This window comes from Ranitomeya variabilis, chromosome 7, assembly GCF_051348905.1.
Source record: "Ranitomeya variabilis isolate aRanVar5 chromosome 7, aRanVar5.hap1, whole genome shotgun sequence".
Classification (NCBI taxonomy): Eukaryota; Metazoa; Chordata; class Amphibia; order Anura; family Dendrobatidae; genus Ranitomeya; species Ranitomeya variabilis.
Genome location: NC_135238.1, coordinates 223,960,309 through 223,978,314, shown reverse-complemented (window position 1 = coordinate 223,978,314; position 18,006 = coordinate 223,960,309). Strand labels below are relative to the sequence as shown.

At 42.1% G+C, this 18,006-nt stretch overlaps 1 protein-coding gene across 1 annotated transcript in view; it reads right to left on the bottom strand.

Annotated features, from left to right (window-relative positions):
- QTMAN (queuosine-tRNA mannosyltransferase) overlaps positions 1-18,006 on the bottom strand; it is a 310,972-nt gene that overhangs the window by 1,324 nt on the left and 291,642 nt on the right. The window lies entirely within an intron of this gene.

Sequence of the window (18,006 nt, the reverse complement as noted above, 5' to 3'; positions counted from 1 at the left end):
TGCTATTTTTCATCTATCTGGCTGTGTATCATGTTTGTGGGCTCCATATTGTTAGTGCATATTTAGTGGTAAGCTACTCTATTTTTTTCAGGTTTTTTTTACCATAATACATTAGTAGACCCTGCAGAGAAATGCAGGATGGCAGTAAACCAATTTTACAAAAAATCCCAACCAATTTTAAGTAAGGCTAAGATGCAGCAAAGAAAGTAACAAATTCTAGTTCACGGTGCAGTAATATAAACTCATCTGTAGATGGCAGTAGAACATACAGGGTTTTTCATTTATTTAATTATTTTGGGGTTGACTCCCAGACAGGACAGACAAGAGTCCTCTGTTTTGTCCTCATAGTGCATTGCTCCCTATATTACCAAATGCTTTTTGGTTTGTTCTTCCTACGCAGATCTCCTCTGACATGTGACTTTAATTTGTCACACCAGGATTACATGCTGGGTTTCAAATCTCAATTATTTTTATGAAACAATTTTAAAAAATTGTTTCACAGAATTAATAATGCTCAGTTTTGCTTCCAGGAAGAGAAAGTAGGTTAAAGTCCCTGTACCCCTGATGAAGCCAGCTTAACAGCGAAACTACTAATGCAGATTGCAGCAATAGAAGCTCCTATACCCTTGATGAAGCCAGCTTAATGGTGAAACATCTGCACAACTAATGGAGATCACAGTAATAGAAGCTCTTGTACCCTTGATGAAGCCAGCTTAATGGCAAAACATCTACAAAACTAATGCAGATCACAGCAATAGAAGCCCCTGTACCCTTGATGAAGCCAGCTTAATTGCAAAACATCTACACAACTAATGCAGATCACAGTAATAGAAGCTCCTGTACCCTTAATGAAGCCAGCTTAACAGCAAAACATCTACACAACTAATGCAGATCACAGTAATAGAAGCCCCTGTACCCTTGATGAAGCCAGCTTAACGACGAAATATCTACACAACTAATGCAGATTACAGTAATAGAAGCCCCTGTACCCTTGATGAAGCCAGCTTAACGGCAAAACATCTACACAACTAATGCAGATCACAGCAGTAGAAGCCCCTGTACCCTAGATGAAGCCAGCTTAACGGCGAAACATCAACACAACTAATGCAGATCACAGCAATAGAAGCCCCTGTACCCTAGATGAAGCCAGCTTAACGGCGAAACATCTGCACAACTAATGCAGATCACAGTAATAGAAGCTCCTGTACCCTTGATGAAGCCAGCTTAATGGCAAAACATCTACACAACTAATGCAGATCACAGCAATAGAAGCCCCTGTACCCTAGATGAAGCCAGCTTAACGGCGAAACATCAAGACAACTAATGCAGATCACAGCAATAGAAGCCCCTGTACCCTAGATGAAGCCAGCTTAACGGCGAAACATCTGCACAACTAATGCAGATCACAGTAATAGAAGCTCCTGTACCCTTGATGAAGCCAGCTTAATGGCAAAACATCTACACAACTAATGCAGATCACAGCAATAGCAGTCCCTGTACCCTTGATGGAGCCAGCTTAATGGCGAAACATCTACACAACTAATGCAGATCACAGCAATAGAAGCCCCTGTACCCTAGATGAAGCCAGCTTAACGGCGAAACATCTACACAACTAATGCAGATCACAGCAATAGGACAGTTGAGGAATATTGCTCTCAATTAGACAACAATATTGGAAAATAATTTGATTTAGATAATACCTAATAAAAGCGATATTTAATAATGCCAGTTAATATGCAGGAAGAAGGGTAATTGTCTTGTCTATAAAACCATTCCAGGGTCTGAAAATGTTGATTTTATCAATTCCGGGTGGAGTACCAGGTATCATGGGTTAAATGCCACCATTTATATGGAATTTTATCTTTACACCGTGACACTTAGTTGACATATTTGCTGTTTTCTCAGTTTATCTCGCTAACGATACAGATCAAAACGAGTCTCCCTGACATAATCTCTTACTTTTTAATGACATCCATAATTTTCTGCATACATAAGTAAATCCTCACAGACTCTCCTGCCTGATTAGCACTTCTGCTGGTAAAATCTCACATCCTAAATCAGCATCGACTGCAAAAAACGAGAGAAAGAGTCAATTTCATGCGCTCCGTACTCCTCCCTAGTCATTTGCATCAGACGGTCACATGGAGCACAATATGTAAACTACTACTTTCATAAAACTGCATTCTGGGTCGCAAAGTGAGATCACACAGCACAGAGTATTACTCCGCACCAACAAATAATCTGCATCAAAAAAAGTGTCCAAAATAAAAACACTAAACAAAAGCAGAAAACAGATTCTGGCCGGATTTGGGGAAATTCATGAAATAACAATTGAATGATTTTCTTCAAGTCCTATACAGGCAGACATAAAAGTGCCCCTTTAAGATTCTTTGGACGGACCCCCCAGTCAGAGGTTGGGGTCATTTACACTCACTTGGCACCATAACGCAGCAATATTAAAGAAATGTTCAATACTTAACATCAGAATTTCTAAAAGGTGCTTTTTATTCCCAGCTGGGCATCTAATAAAAAAAAATGGAAATATAGATTTTCACATTATGTTGACTTGGAAATACAAGCAGGGCTCATAAAATAACACTTACATTACAGGGTGCAGGGAAGTCACAAAGTGGAATCTTGGCCAATCTCCTCTTTAATGGCCGTCCGCCTAATAAGCTTCGCTTGCCAACACACAAAAATGTGTTTTCTAATTTTTGAGACCAGGACAGTCTTGATGTAAGCGATAAACTGCATGGTTTGGGTGGAGGGCGAAAAGTCTGGAAAATCTAATACTCTTGCATCGCAGAAATATGAATGACACCAAATACGTATATCAATCTACATTTACGTCCTGTATTATTCCCCAGAGCTGCACTCACTATTCTGCTGGTGCAGTCACTGTGTACATACATTACATTACTGATCCTGAGTTACATCCTGTATTATACTCCAGAGCTGCACTCACTATTCTGCTGGTGCAGTCACTGTGTACATACATTACATTACTGATCCTGAGTTACATCCTGTATTATACTCCAGAGCTGCACTCACTATTCTGCTGGTGCAGTCACTGTGTACATACATTACATTACTGATCCTGAGTTACATCCTGTATTATACTCCAGAGCTGGACTCACTATTCTGCTGGTGCAGTCACTGTGTACATACATTACATTACTGATCCTGAGTTATAACCATCCTGTATGACGCTCCAGAGCTGCACTCACTATTCTGCTGGTGCAGTCACTGTGTACATACATCACATTACTGATCCTGAGTTACATCCTGTATTATACCCCAGAGCTGCACTCACTATTCTGCTGGTGCAGTCACTGTGTACATACATTACTGATCCTGAGTTACATCCTGTATTACACTCCAGAGCTGCACTCACTATTCTGCTGGTGCAGTCACTGTGCACATACATTACATTGCTGATCCTGAGTTACATCCTGTAATATACCCCAAAGCTGCACTCACTATTTTACTGGTGCAGTCACTGTGTACATACATTACATTACTGATCCTGAGTTACATCCTGTATTATACCCCAGAGCTGCACTCACTATTCTGCTGGTGCAGTCACTGTGTACATACATTACTGATCCTGAGTTACATCCTGTATTACACTCCAGAGCTGCACTCACTATTCTGCTGGTGCAGTCACTGTGCACATACATTACATTGCTGATCCTGAGTTACATCCTGTAATATACCCCAAAGCTGCACTCACTATTTTACTGGTGCAGTCACTGTGTACATACATTACATTACTGATCCTGAGTTACATCCTGTATTATACCCCAGAGCTGCACTCACTATTCTGCTGGTGCAGTCACTGTGTACATACATTACTGATCCTGAGTTACATCCTGTATTACACTCCAGAGCTGCACTCACTATTCTTCTGGTGCAGTCACTGTGCACATACATTACATTACTGTTCCTGAGTTACATCCTGTATTATACACAGAGCTGCACTCACTATTCTGCTGGTGCAGTCACTGTGTACATACAGTACATTACATTACAGATCCTGAGTTACATCCTGTATTATACTCCAGAGCTGCACTCACTATTCTGCTGGTGCAGTCACTGTGTACATACATTACTGATCCTTAGTTACATCCTGTATTATACTCCGGAGCTGCACTCACTATTCTGCTGGTGCAGTCACTGTGTACATACATTACATTACAGATCCTGAGTTACATCCTGTATTATTCTCCAGAGCTGCACTCACTATTCTGCTGGTGCAGTCACTGTGTACATACATTACATTACAGATCCTGAGTTACATCCTGTATTATTGTCCAGAGCTGCACTCACTATTCTGCTGGTGCAGTCACTGTGTACATACATTACATTACAGATCCTGAGTAACATCCTGTATTATACTCCGGAGCTGCACTCACTATTCTGCAGGTGCAGTCACTGCATACATACATTACATTACTGATCCTGAGCTACATCCTGTATTATACTCCGGAGCTGCACTCACTATTCTGCTGGTGCAGTCACTGTGTACATACATTACATTACTGATCCTTAGTTACATCCTGTATTATACTCCAGAGCTGCACTCACTATTCTGCTAGTGCAGTCACTATATACACACATTATATTACTGATCCTGTGTTACATCCTGTATTATACCCCAGAGCTGCACTCACTATTCTGCTGTTGCAGCCTCTGCGTACATACATTACTGATCCTGAGTTACATCCTGTATTATACTCCAGAGCTGCACTCACTATTCTGCTGGTGCAGTCACTGTGTACATACATTACATTACTGATCCTTAGTTACATCCTGTATTATACTCCAGAGCTGCACTCACTGTTCTGCTAGTGCAGTCACTATATACACACATTATATTACTGATCCTGTGTTACATCCTGTATTATACCCCAGAGCTGCACTCACTATTCTGCTGTTGCAGTCTCTGTGTACATACATTACTGATCCTGAGTTACATCCTGTATTATACCCCAGAGCTGCACTCACTATTCTGCTGTTGCAGTCTCTGTGTACATACATTACTGATCCTGAGTTACCTCCTGTATTATACTCCAGAGCTGCACTCACTATTCTGCTGGTGCAGTCACTGTGTACATACATTACATTACTGATCCTGTACTGATCCTGAGTTACATCCTGTATTATACCCCAGAGCTGCACTCACTATTCTGCTGGTGCAGTCACTGTGTACATACATTACATTACTGATCCTGAGTTACATCCAGTATTATACCCCAGAGCTGCACTCACTATTCTGCTGGTGCAGTCACTGTGTACATACATTACATTACTGATCCTGAGTTACATCCTGTATTATACCCCAGAGCTGCACTCACTATTCTGCTGGTGCAGTCACTGTGTACATACATTACATTACTGATCCTGAGTTACATCCTGTATTATACCCCAGAGCTGCACTCACTATTCTGCTGGTGCAGTCACCGTGTACATACATTACATTACTGATCCCGAGTTACATCCTGTATTATACTCCAGAGCTGCACTCACTATTCTGCTGGTGCAGTCACTGTGTACATACATTACATTACTGATCTTGAGTTACCTCCTGTATTATACCCCAGAGCTGCACTCACTATTCTGCTGGTGCAGTCACTGTGTACATACTTTACATTACTGATCCTGAGATACATCCTGTATTATACTACAGAGCTGCACTCACTATTCTGCTGGTGCAGTCACTGTGTACATACATTACATCACTGATCCTGAGTTACATCCTGTATTATACCCCAGAGCTGCACTCACTATTCTGCTGGTGCAGTCACCGTGTACATACATTACATTACTGATCCTGAGTTACATCCTGTATTATACTCCAGAGCTGCACTCACTATTCTGCTGGTGCAGTCACTGTGTACACACATTACATTACTGATCCTGAGTTACCTCCTGTATTATACCCCAGAGCTGCACTCACTATTCTGCTGGTGCAGTCACTGTGTACATACATTACATTACTGATCCTGAGTTACATCCTGTATTATACTCCAGAGCTGCACTCACTATTCTGCTGGTGCAGTCACTGTGTACATACATTACATTACTGATCCTGAGTTACATCCTGTTTTATACTCCAGAGCTGCACTCACTATTCTGCTGGTGCAGTCACTGTGTACACACATTACTGATCCTGAGTTACATCCTGTATTATACTCCAGAGCTGCACTCACTATTCTGCTGGTGCTGAATACTTATGACCATGTGATATTACAGTTTTTCTTTTTTAATAAATTTGCAACAATTTCTACATTTCTGTTTTTTTTCAGTCAAGATGGGGTGCAGATTGTACATTAGGTTAAATGAACTTTTTTGAATTTACCAAATGGCTGCAATGAAACAAAGAATGACAAATGTAAAGGGGTCTGAATACTTTCTGTACCCAGTGTATATAGAGTACATCACTTAGCCTACAGTGTACACATGCTAAAGAGGAAAACCATGCAGCCCTGCAGTCAAATTGGTCTTATCTGTGAGGAAGTACTTGTCCTCTTTAGGAACTCATTAGTTAAGGACCCAGGATGTGTAACTGTGGGAATGGGGGGCGCTTCCTTCCATGTGCATTATTTCTTCCTATACATGCCACTGCTTTGGGGTCTGGATGAGTCAAATAGATTAAGGAAAAGAAATCTAGAGTATCGGGGCAGCGCAAGAGAAGACCCATATTTTTGTATAAAAGGAGATAATGAGAAACTAATTAATCTATTGGAAAAATACACAGGTAATAACTTTCTGTTATTGAAAAACTAAAGAACTACAGGGGTTACGTGCCATAAAACTAACCCAATATTATCCTTTGTCTGCTGCTTGAGACTGAAGCCGGGAAAGTTATGTAAAAAAAAAAAAAATCACATTAAAAAAATAAAAAGAACGTTTCATGAGAAATAAAAGTCACCCAACATACTTTATGAATTTCATGGGGAATATTTCCTGTGATATTGAGCAGTTATCTAAAGTCAGTATTTTTATGGTGCCTTAATAGCAGATTCAGTGTCAAATTGCCCTTTTCTCAGCAGGGATTGCTAAACCCATCTATATTATACTTCCAGAGCACTCAGGAGCTGGAGTTGGGAGATAGAACATTTTCTTTGAAGTTAGAATTTTGTCTACACACTGGAATGAAATCAAGTTCCAGTCGACTCTGTAGTCGTACGCCACTGTCACTCAGGGACCTGGACGGAATGAAATATTGCATGATATCGCTAATTAGGACTGTGCCCTATCCACCAGATTTTGTAAGACACGATTTTAATCTTTTTTTTTTTGCCTCACTTCTCCGCAGTACTGTCTTCCATAACCTATTAACATTGAGGCTGACTACTGCATAAACAGTGAGAAATGAAAGTCCTGGAAGGTTGATTTACATTTTTTTTTTTTGCTCAGCGGGGGCTCATTATTTGGGCACAGTATCACGTTTTAGCCAAAGTCTACTCCGATAACGTTTCCAGATAGTTGATAAACAGATTATTAACAGATAACAAGATATTAAAAATGTTCGAGATGCCGGGAAAGTGTCGGCTTTGCTAGGTGGCTCCTCGGTCCTGGTAGCCCTCTCTGATGTGCCGGGGTAGGTACTGACATACTATTTTAATTTGTGTCTGGTTGTACTTGTGTATGGGTACTCCATGGCCATAATCACACTGGGAAAACGTGGCAACATGTCAGAGCCCGATGGGTTTGGAGGATCATGTCAGGAGGAGCAGCTATGACCTCCTCTGGTTGGCAGGCCAAAGTTGTGGTAGGAAGAGGTGAGCACAAAGATTTGCCGACTTTAGTCCAGTGACCACTTTAGTACTTCTTGGGTTGTGCAAACCCCTTCAGCTGGTAGTCCAATGTCGGCATCCTGGGCTCCTCTTGTGATTACCAGACTCTCAAAACATCATTATGTGCGTATGGTAATCAGAGCCCAGGATGCCAACATTGGACAACCGGTGGAGGGGTTAGCACAGCGCAAGGAGTACCAAAGTGGTCCCCGGACTAAAGTCGTCAAATCCTTGTGCTCACCTGTGGCTACGATGATCTTGGCTTGCCAAGCAGAGGAGGTCATAGCTGCTCCACCTGACATGAGCCCCCAAATCCAGTGGTCCACCTGTTGTGGAGAACCAAAGTGGATGCCAAGCCAAGGTAGGGCAAATATTTTTGTCACCCAACTTAAACCGAGAGAGACCAACAATGGTGTTGGTTTTTTAACTTTGCTTTGTTCCTGCACCTTATTCTTCCAGAAACTTCCCCACATCCCATACACAACTGCCTACCTTGTGGGCAGGTTTTGTGTAAGCCTCACCCCTCATCTCAAGAAAAATGTGGACAGTCCCAGCGAATTCGGGACTCTTGGTAAGTACACATATACCTGGTGCCATCCTCACCTTTCTATGATTTTTGTCAACATGTGACAGTCGTTTTAATTTTTTTTAATAAATTAATAGTACAAGAGAAAATAAGAAACTTTTACAATGTATCTTATAAAAAAAAAATCCACTTTCTCCTCCGGGACCGGGACTGATCTTTCATTCTCCAAACTGAGTTAAATATGTCTTCATTAAATGAAAATCTTCCCTTTACTGTAGTAGGAGATGACAGTTGGTGCTCACAAAGTTCTACGCAGAATTGTAACGGCTGTTTCAGGAGAACGCGTCCGCCTCTAGCTCCTCCCTCTACATAGAATTTTATAAGCACCAACTATGATATACAGATTTTACCAATGAATTGAGAGTAAAAGATCAGTCCAGGAGGAGAAAGAAGCACATTTATTTGATTAAATAGATTACAAAGTTGCTTACGGTAATTTAATTGCTTCATGAAATAAAAATGATAACAACGCTTACTCTTTAAGGACTTCCACAAATTCTATAAATTTGTAAAACCCTCAATAGGCTGCAATCCTCATCGCGACCAGAGTGGCGTATACAGATACATACAGCATAAACGTCTCCTGACAGAGTATCACAAAATCATGCTTTTTTTTTCTTTTTTTAGAGCTGGTCATCTCACGCTACTCATTTGTGGCCAAGTCAAGCCAGGAAGAAAGGTAAGGAAGGACACACGTGCATGAGTCCTGATTAGGAACTGCAGGGCCACACTGGCACCTGACTAACTTTGGCCTGTGCCAGGATTAGGGGTGCCAAGTCCGTTAGCCTAAATCTGCTCCATTTATGTCCAGCCCTATGTGAAATGGGCAGGAGGAATTATTGGGACCTACAACTGTTACTATTTATGCTTTATGTGTTGTTGTTTTTTGCTTTGTGTTTTTTGTTTATTATATACACTTTTTGTTGTTTGAGAACTGTATGTGCACTTTATAGAGGGGTAAGAACAAGTTCATCATTTATTGATAGAAAGCAGAGATCTATAAACTGGGGAGAAAGTTAAATAGCAAAGTATTTTGGAAAGTTGCAAAACTTTTCTTTATACTGATATGAAGGTGGTAAGTAAAAGCTAGAATCGCAAACCGCACAGGTTCATGGTACAATTTTACAACCTGTCAATAATTATCGACAGGTTATAATTAATGTCTGCGTTCTGTAATCGCCTGTGTGTGCCGCCCTTACCCCCCCGCATAGATGTGAGAAACTGATGAGATCCCCCCTCTCTTCCGGCACCCTGGTAAAATGGACAACTTTTTCCCATCCCATCGCTCCGTCAGCGCAGCGCTTCTTTTATCCCAGACCTGTTGGAAGCACAAAAGCTCCAAGCTCGGAGCGAGGAGTGAGTGGCACTTCAGACAGAGCCCCTTAAATTAAGTCATTGACCTGCAATTGTGATTAATACAAAACAAGGTGCCCCCTTCCTCACAAGTGATGAATATTCTTCAAACAGCAAGGGAGTGCAGGCCGCTGTTTGATGCTGATGACATTGAAAATTTAGAAGAGAAAAAAAATCCCATCATTTTTCATTTGTATGCAAATGTTTCTGTTCCAGAAATTAACCCCTGATCCTCAATGTCAGTTTTCATCTCAAGGAATTCTCCTCGTCCTTGTCCACTGCGTTCTTATGTGACCAGACGTTTGTCAATACGGGTATCCCGTGTACATACCCCCCCTCCAAAAAAAAAGGAGAATAAAGCAAAAATAAAAGGAGGCGGTGGAACAGGAGTAAATTGTAAAATGCACATCTCACGCTGAGTCCTCCATCACTCCGGCCATTGAGATGCTAAACGCAAGTTTTACCTCTTTGCGGCCACTAATCACTTGTGTTGAGTTTTAAGGTGAACCCCAGGACAATATACAAATCCTATTTACGCTTTCACCTAAATCTTCCATTCATGGAAAGTCTTCTTTTTTGTTTTTACGAGTTACCTTATACAAATGCTTCTATCTGCATGTGAAGGGGAAGGAGGAGATCCAGGGGTTTTGTACTGATGTAAATTTAATTATGCTGATTCCCTGGGTTGTAAAGCGTCCTCTTTGTATGGAGCCCTACAATGGTCCTAGTAAATACAGTACAGGTGTCCTGAGCACCGGGCACTGCAGTAAAAGTGGAAAAGTGGTTATTAAACACCTGAAATAATAATGGAGAGGGTGGTATAAAGTACTGAAGGGGGGATGATGGGACAATCAGCTGAAGTCTGGACAATGCAGAACCTTTATGTACACCACGACGTGACAGAGGACACATCTGCTTAAAGAGGTTTTTCAGTTTCAGAAAACCTCCGTCTACAGTTTTGTTTAAAAAAAAAAAAAAAAATCTGAACTTTACTCTCCCTCCCTGGGTCCAGCGCTGAGTCTCTGTCGCTGCTCTCAGTGTCTGTTATTGTCTGCAGCGCTAACATAACATTAACAGTGCTGCAGCCAATCAGTCAGCACAACTGTTATGACCAGCTCCCGCTGTCAACTCTGGCAGACAATAGCAGACACCGGACACTCAACACTGGACCTGGGGAGGGTGTGCGTTTTTTTCTTTCTTTTTTTGCTAATTTAAAAAAATTAAAATAAACTTCAACATGGGTACTAGAGAACCCCTTTAAGAAAAATTAATGAAAAACAGAGGCATAAACTCCCGCCAGCATCCCCCGTAGATCCAGCACAGGACACTTCAAAGGGTAAGGTAGTGATGTCTGCTCTTTATGAAAGTCACGCTGAATGGTGTGATTGGCTGCAGTGGTCAGGTGACTAGAAGACGGGATGTCTATGTTGATGATGCACGCTCTTCTAGACACCTGACTGCAGTTAATCACAGGCTTCAGCAATCCTGGTTTATTGTGCATGTGTTAGGGTATGTGCACACGCTGCGGATTTTGCTGCGGATCCGCAGCGGATTTGACGCTGAGGATCCGCAGCAGTTTTCCCAAAGTTTACAAAACAATGTAAACCTATGGGAGAAAAAAACCGCTGTGCACATGCTGCGGAAAATTACGCGCGGAAACGCAGCGGATAATTTTCCGCAGCATGTCAAATCTTTCTGCGGATTCCGCAGCGGTTTTCAACCTGCACCAATAGGAAAGTGCAGTTGAATACCCTCAGAGGAATCCGCAGAAGAAACCGCGATAAAATACGCAGTGAAAACCGCAGTGGTTTTGCACTGCGGATTTTCCAAATCCACTGCGGAGAAATCCGCAGCAGAATCCGCAAAATGTGCACTTACCCTCAAGGCTTTGTGACATCACCTGCAAGTCATGTGAAAAGTCCTGGTAAAATTCTCAATGCAGAAAACTTCAAATTTAAGAAAAAATGTTTACAGTCACTAGAATGCAAAATATATTTATTTCTGAGATTCATTTCATGCATATGCAGCAATCTGGCAGCCAGACGCCACTTTGCTGGATTAAAAAAAAATTGGTAAGGGGTTAAAATAAATAAAAATAAGTAATACTCCCACAGCTCTCACCTCTTCTGTCCGGTCACCGATGTGGTCTAAACTGAGCCAACTTTATGTCTCCCAACATCTTTGGATTGGAGTTTCCTGCTTGTGCTACTTTGCAACATCATGATGTACAACAAGCAGTAGCGTAGCCACCGGGCGGCAAAGGGGGTGGTCGCCCCAGGACCTGTGCTCTGAGGGGCTGAACTGGAGCTATGCTACTGATAACTGTATGGGCATGCACAGCACACCCATACAGTTGAAGTCTGCGGCAGAGCAGGGAGACTCGATCTCCCTGCACAGCCACCCAGCCGCTATTGGGGCCCGTGAACAAGTTCAAATGGGCCCATCATCGCAAGTTCAACTGTTTCAGCTGGATGCCGATACAGTTGAAAGCAATTATGAGAGATGGAGCCCATAATTCTGTGTCTGATGTCACTGACAGCGGGCTCGATGATGTCATTACTTAGCACTGAGATGTGAAGGAACTCAGAGCAGAGGATGAGGCCTATGGAGGTGCATTATACTATATGGAGGTTCATTATACTATATGGAGGCCTAAGGAGAGTGCATTATGCTATATAGAGTCTGCCTATGGGGGGGCATTATACTATATAGAGTCTGCCTGTGGGGAGTGTATTATACTACATAGAGTCTGCCTATGAGGAGTGCATTATACTATATTGAGGCCTATGGGGAGTGCATTATACTATATAGAGGCCTATGAGGAGTGCATTATACTATATAGAGGCCTATGGGGAGTGCATTATACTATATTGAGGACTATCTGGTGCATTATACCATATGGAGGCTATTTAGGGGAACATCATACAGTGAGGGGATTACACTGTGGTGGCCATCATACAGTGTTGGAGCCATCAAACAGTTTGGGGGCTACTAAGGGGTCAGTATACTGTGCGAGTGGTACTATACAATGAGAAGGCATTTTACTATGTATAAGAGAGCATCATACTGTGTAGAGAGGAGCTTTATAGAGGGGAGACTCCGGACATTATTGTTAAGTGGGCACTTATTGTTATAGGGTAACTCAGGTTATTGTAACTATCAAAAGGGCACACAGAGGACTTTATTACTTTCTAGGGGGCAAAATATTAGCACTGTTTTTAGGTCATTTGCACACTGCATTGCTATATTCTAGAGGGTTGTTTTACCATCTAGAGAGCAGACAGTACCCCACAGTAGGTGAATGAGGAGGAGAGGTGAGTATTGTATTTTAAAAAAAAAATTATGGAGAGTGCATTATACTGTATAGAGGCCTATGGGGAGTGCATTATACTATAGAAAACTATGTTATATTGTATAGAGTCTGTCTATGGGGAGTGCATTATACTATATGAAGGTCTATGGAGGTGAATTATACTCTATACAGGTCTATGAGGAGTGCATTATACTATGTACAGTCTGTCTATGGGGAGTGCATTATATTATATGGAGTCTGCCCATAGAGAGTACATTATACTATTTAGAGTCTGCGTATAGAGGGTACATTATACTATATAGAGTGTGCCTATGGGGATGCATTATACTATATAGAGTCTGCCCATGGAGCGTGCATTATACTATACAGAGTCTGCATATGTGGAGTGCATTATACAATACAGAGTCTGCCTATGGGGAGTGCATTATACTATATAGAGTCTGCCCATGGGGGTGCATTATACTATATAGAGTCTGCCTATGTGGAGTGCATCATACAATATAGAGGTATATGGGGAGCACAATATACTATATGGAGGCCAATGGGGGTGCGTTATACTATATATAGGAATATAGGGCGTGCATTATAATATATAGAGTATGCCTATTGGGAGTGTATTATATTATATAGTCTGTCTATGGGGAGTGCATTATACTATATAGAGGCATATGGGAAGTGCAATATGCTATATAGAGGCCTATGGAGAGTGCATTTTACTATAGAGGCCTATAGGATGTGCAATATACTACATATAGACATATGGGGAGTGCATTATAATATACATAGGCATATGGGGAGTGCATTACACTTTAAAAAGGCCTATGGGGAGTGCATTATACTATATACAGGGCTATGAGGAGTGCATTATACCATACTGAGGACTATCTGGTGCATTATATTATATGGAGGCTATTTAGAGGGCCATCATACAGTGTGGGGATTAAAGTGATGGAGCCATCACACAGTGTGGGAGGCAATGCAGGGTCTTTGCATAGTGTTGGAGCCATCGTACAGTTTGGGGGCTACTAAGGGGTCAGAATACTGTGTGTGGGTACTATACAGTGAGGGGGGGGCATATTATTATGTAAAAGAGTGCATGATACTGTGTATAGGGGAGCTGTGCAGGGGGAGACTCGAGACATTATTAAATGTTAAGTTAGCACTTATTGTTATAGGGGAACTTAGGTTATTGTGACTGTCAAAGGGGCACAAAGAGTATTATTACTTTTTAGGGGGCAAAATTGGGCACTGTTTACTAGGGCATGTGCACAGGGCATTACTATTTTCTAGATGGTAGTTTTACCATCTAGAGGCACATAGTAGATGCAGTAATAGGGACACATATGGCAGCAGCAGCTCAGTATTGGGGTATCAGCAGGATGAGGAGTTTGTTCAGGTTGGGCATAGATGGAGCAAGAAATGTGAGAAGTCACATGTGTTTGTTGTAATCTCTGCAGCAGAGTCCTGGCTGCAGAAGTTGTCGTGTCGGTCTGGGCCAGATGGAAAATACGGGAAAAGCATAGAGATTATTTTTAGTAACAGCGCTGTTATCCACTGAGGCTCTCCTACATCCACTATTACACCATTATTGTAATCAGGGTTACCTGATTAGGGGCTCCCTCAGAAGTTTTGCTGTTCCTGAATCAAAACCCTAGCGATGCCTCTGCATACATCACAGCCTCATCAGTGCAGAAGACACCAAAGATGTTCGGCGCCAGAAACTGGCGAAGATGGCTGAGAAAAGATCACTCCAGTGACCAGATCAGAGGATGTCTGGAGTGGGACTGTGCCCTCCGGAAAGGTAAAGGCCGGGAGAAAATAATTTTTCTAATTTTTTTTACTTGTTTATTTTCTTCTTGGTTTTGCAGCGACCTCACATTATAATAATGTACATTAAAATTGCATCCAATAAATTAGAAGCAAATTAAACTTTCTGGACACATTTGAGCGAATCTGCAGAATTCAAATTTCATCAGTTTCACTCATCGGTAATTATTATCCATGTAGCATAAGTCTCTTCCGTGACCCTGTGTGGGCAGATAGCCATCTCTAATATGAGAGTGACGAGCCTATCCTATCTGGGGCCCTATATAAAACCCCAAAATATCTGCCGTAAATCTAATGCAGCTGCCTCTCGAGGGCGCTATTGTATTTAGAAGGCACAGGTCCAAGAGTTTATGGAAGATGGCACTAAAATGTTGTTGGGTCATTCATAAAAAAAACATCTGCAAAGGCAAAAGCTTGGTGTGGGATAATTGAAGGACACAATGGGCTCAGTACTGGTCCTGGAGTGGCCTTCGAAGATGGGTGGTGTGGGCCGGTCTTCTACCATTTTCAATGGAACCCATAGGTTTGACATAACCACTAAATGTATCGTCCAGTGAATACAAGCTGGATTTGTGATAACTTTTTAATCATTGGACGTCCAACTGCTGGGAGTGGCACCAATTTACAGAAAGGGGCAGTGGAGAATCAACTGCCGCTCTATTCTTTCTCTATGATGCTGCGATTGCTGCTCTTGGCTTTTTTCAACAGTTCTGTAGAGAATGGAGTGGCAAACGAGCATCCAATTTGCCACACCATTTTGTAGTGAGAATAGTAGTTTCCCGTTAGTGATAAAAATTCCCCATTCTGCTGATCGGTGCGGGTCCCATCATTCAGCCCTCCACCGATCAGCAAGTTATCACCTATCCTGTGAATAGATAGTAACTAGAGATGAGCGAGTGTACTCGTTGCTCGGGTTTTCCTGACCACGCTCAGGTGGTCTCCGAGTATTTGTTAGTACTCAGAGATTTAGTTTTCATCACCTCAGCTGCATGATTTGGGAATTCCCTAACAAACAGCCAACCTCCACATGTATTCAGGCTGTCTAGCAGTCGCAAATCATGCAGCTGCGGCGAAGGAAAACTAAATCTTCGAGCAAGCCAAAATACTCGGAGGACACCCGAGCGTGCTCTGAAAAACCCAATCAACGAGTATACTCGCTCATCACTAATAGTATCTTGTTAACAACCTTTTAATTCATGGGTAGTGCACTTGCCCACCAAGATATATAATAAAATAAATAAATGAAAATTCTGGACTCTAATTTCTGCTTTAATTGGCCACACAATTCCCAGAGTCATGTAAAACCCGAATGCTCGACGTGAATTCACTATTGTATTATGTTAATGTGAAAAATACCTTGACGGCGCTCGGCTGACAGTGTCAGTTAGACTTGAAATCCCGCTCCTGCTGTGGTCCAGAATGGATCCAAAAAACTCACTGGGCCGGCTGCCCAAAATGCCAACTGATCTTCAGCATATTCTTTCCAGCCTCAACACCTGACTTTTTGGCTCAGGTCTTTAAGTCCTTGTTCCTGGCTGCGCCCGTCGCTGGCTGTTGTGGCAGCTGTTAAATTGACGACTTTGGTGTTTGGTCAAATTTTCTGTTTGGACAACTTACTCATGTAAATGTCATGCGGGCCTGAGTCACACTTGTTTTTCGGGAGGTGGATGGGGGGGAGCGGAGAGGAATGTGATATTTTATATTATTAGGAGATTTTTGAAAACCGTTTCTTCTAATGCGGAACTGTGAAATACATTGCTGAAGTCAATTAGGCGCTCGGAGTATGGAATTAGACTCTCATACACTTTTCATGAACCGGGCAAGGAACATATATCAACAGTGGCAGCTTAGTGACAAATGTAATGTGATATTCAACAAGCTCGTACCGAGACTTTCCAGTGGCGGATCTGTAGCGTCTGTTTAGACGTCAGGTGGCGGACTAAGGAAATAAAACACAAGAGGCATTAAAAGGGTTAATTAAATTTTTTTCCATTTTCCAATTTGCCTTGGCACTCATTCATCAGAACTGGAGTTTTGTACACTGACCTTGATCAGAAGTACACTGGAGTAAGATGCCCAAAATTCAATAAGGGTGGACCTCTCAAAGGGGTATTAAGTTTAGTAGTTTCCCCTATCTGTTGGATAGGGGATAACTTCCTGATCGCTGCGGCTCTGACCATTGGGACCCCCACAAATCCAGAGAACCGGCCATGCGAATTGTATGGCTGTCAATCATGTGCACTGCCGCTCCATCCAGTCTTTTGGGAGTGCCAAATACCATCCAAACTATCTCCAGCGGTGCCATTAAGGCTAGTGTCACTCAACTGTTCGTCTCTTGTCTGGGAAAATCAGTCCGATTATCCGAACCACACGGTGATCAGAGTGTGATCCGATTTTTCTAGGAGGTGGAGAAAAAAAATAACTTTTCTCCACCTATTCCATTTCGTCTGTCCATGAAAATCGGACTGCACTCGGTGTCATCCAACTGCGGTACAATGTGTTCCATAGACTTGAATGGATGAGTGCGATCTGCACTCGGTCAGAGCACAAAATTGGACATGTGGACGGCCTCATTGAATAACATGAGTACAAGTGGTACCCGTCAGAACTATGGATGGCACTCGTCTGACTTATACGGTCGTCTGCGCGAACCCTAAGAGTGTATGGACCAACAGTGCACTTAATTGATCAACACTCCATTCACACCGGGACTCTTCAGAGTCCTGATTCTCAAGATCAATGGAAGTCCCAAAGGTGGGATCGCCAGCAATAGAGAATTCATCCTATGGAAAGGGGATAACTTCCAAAGTTGAGGATACTCGTTTAATAAATTTGGCACATCTTTGAGCTGTCGCAAGAAATGGAAACAAGATGTGAAGTAGAAAACAGGCGTAATCTGATTGGTGCAGTGGAGATCTGGGCCTTATTCATCATTTGCGTTATTTCTTAAGTCGCTTTACTTTCTTGTCTTTCCTCTTGTGGCATTCGTTCACATTTTTTGTCTCCAAGTTCTTCAAACGTGGTTTTGCGCAAAATAAAATATAGTCTTTACTTTTGTCTTTAAACTCTTTTTAGCGCAACAAGACCCATGTTCTGCTAAAACGTTGCAAACATTGCACACAAAA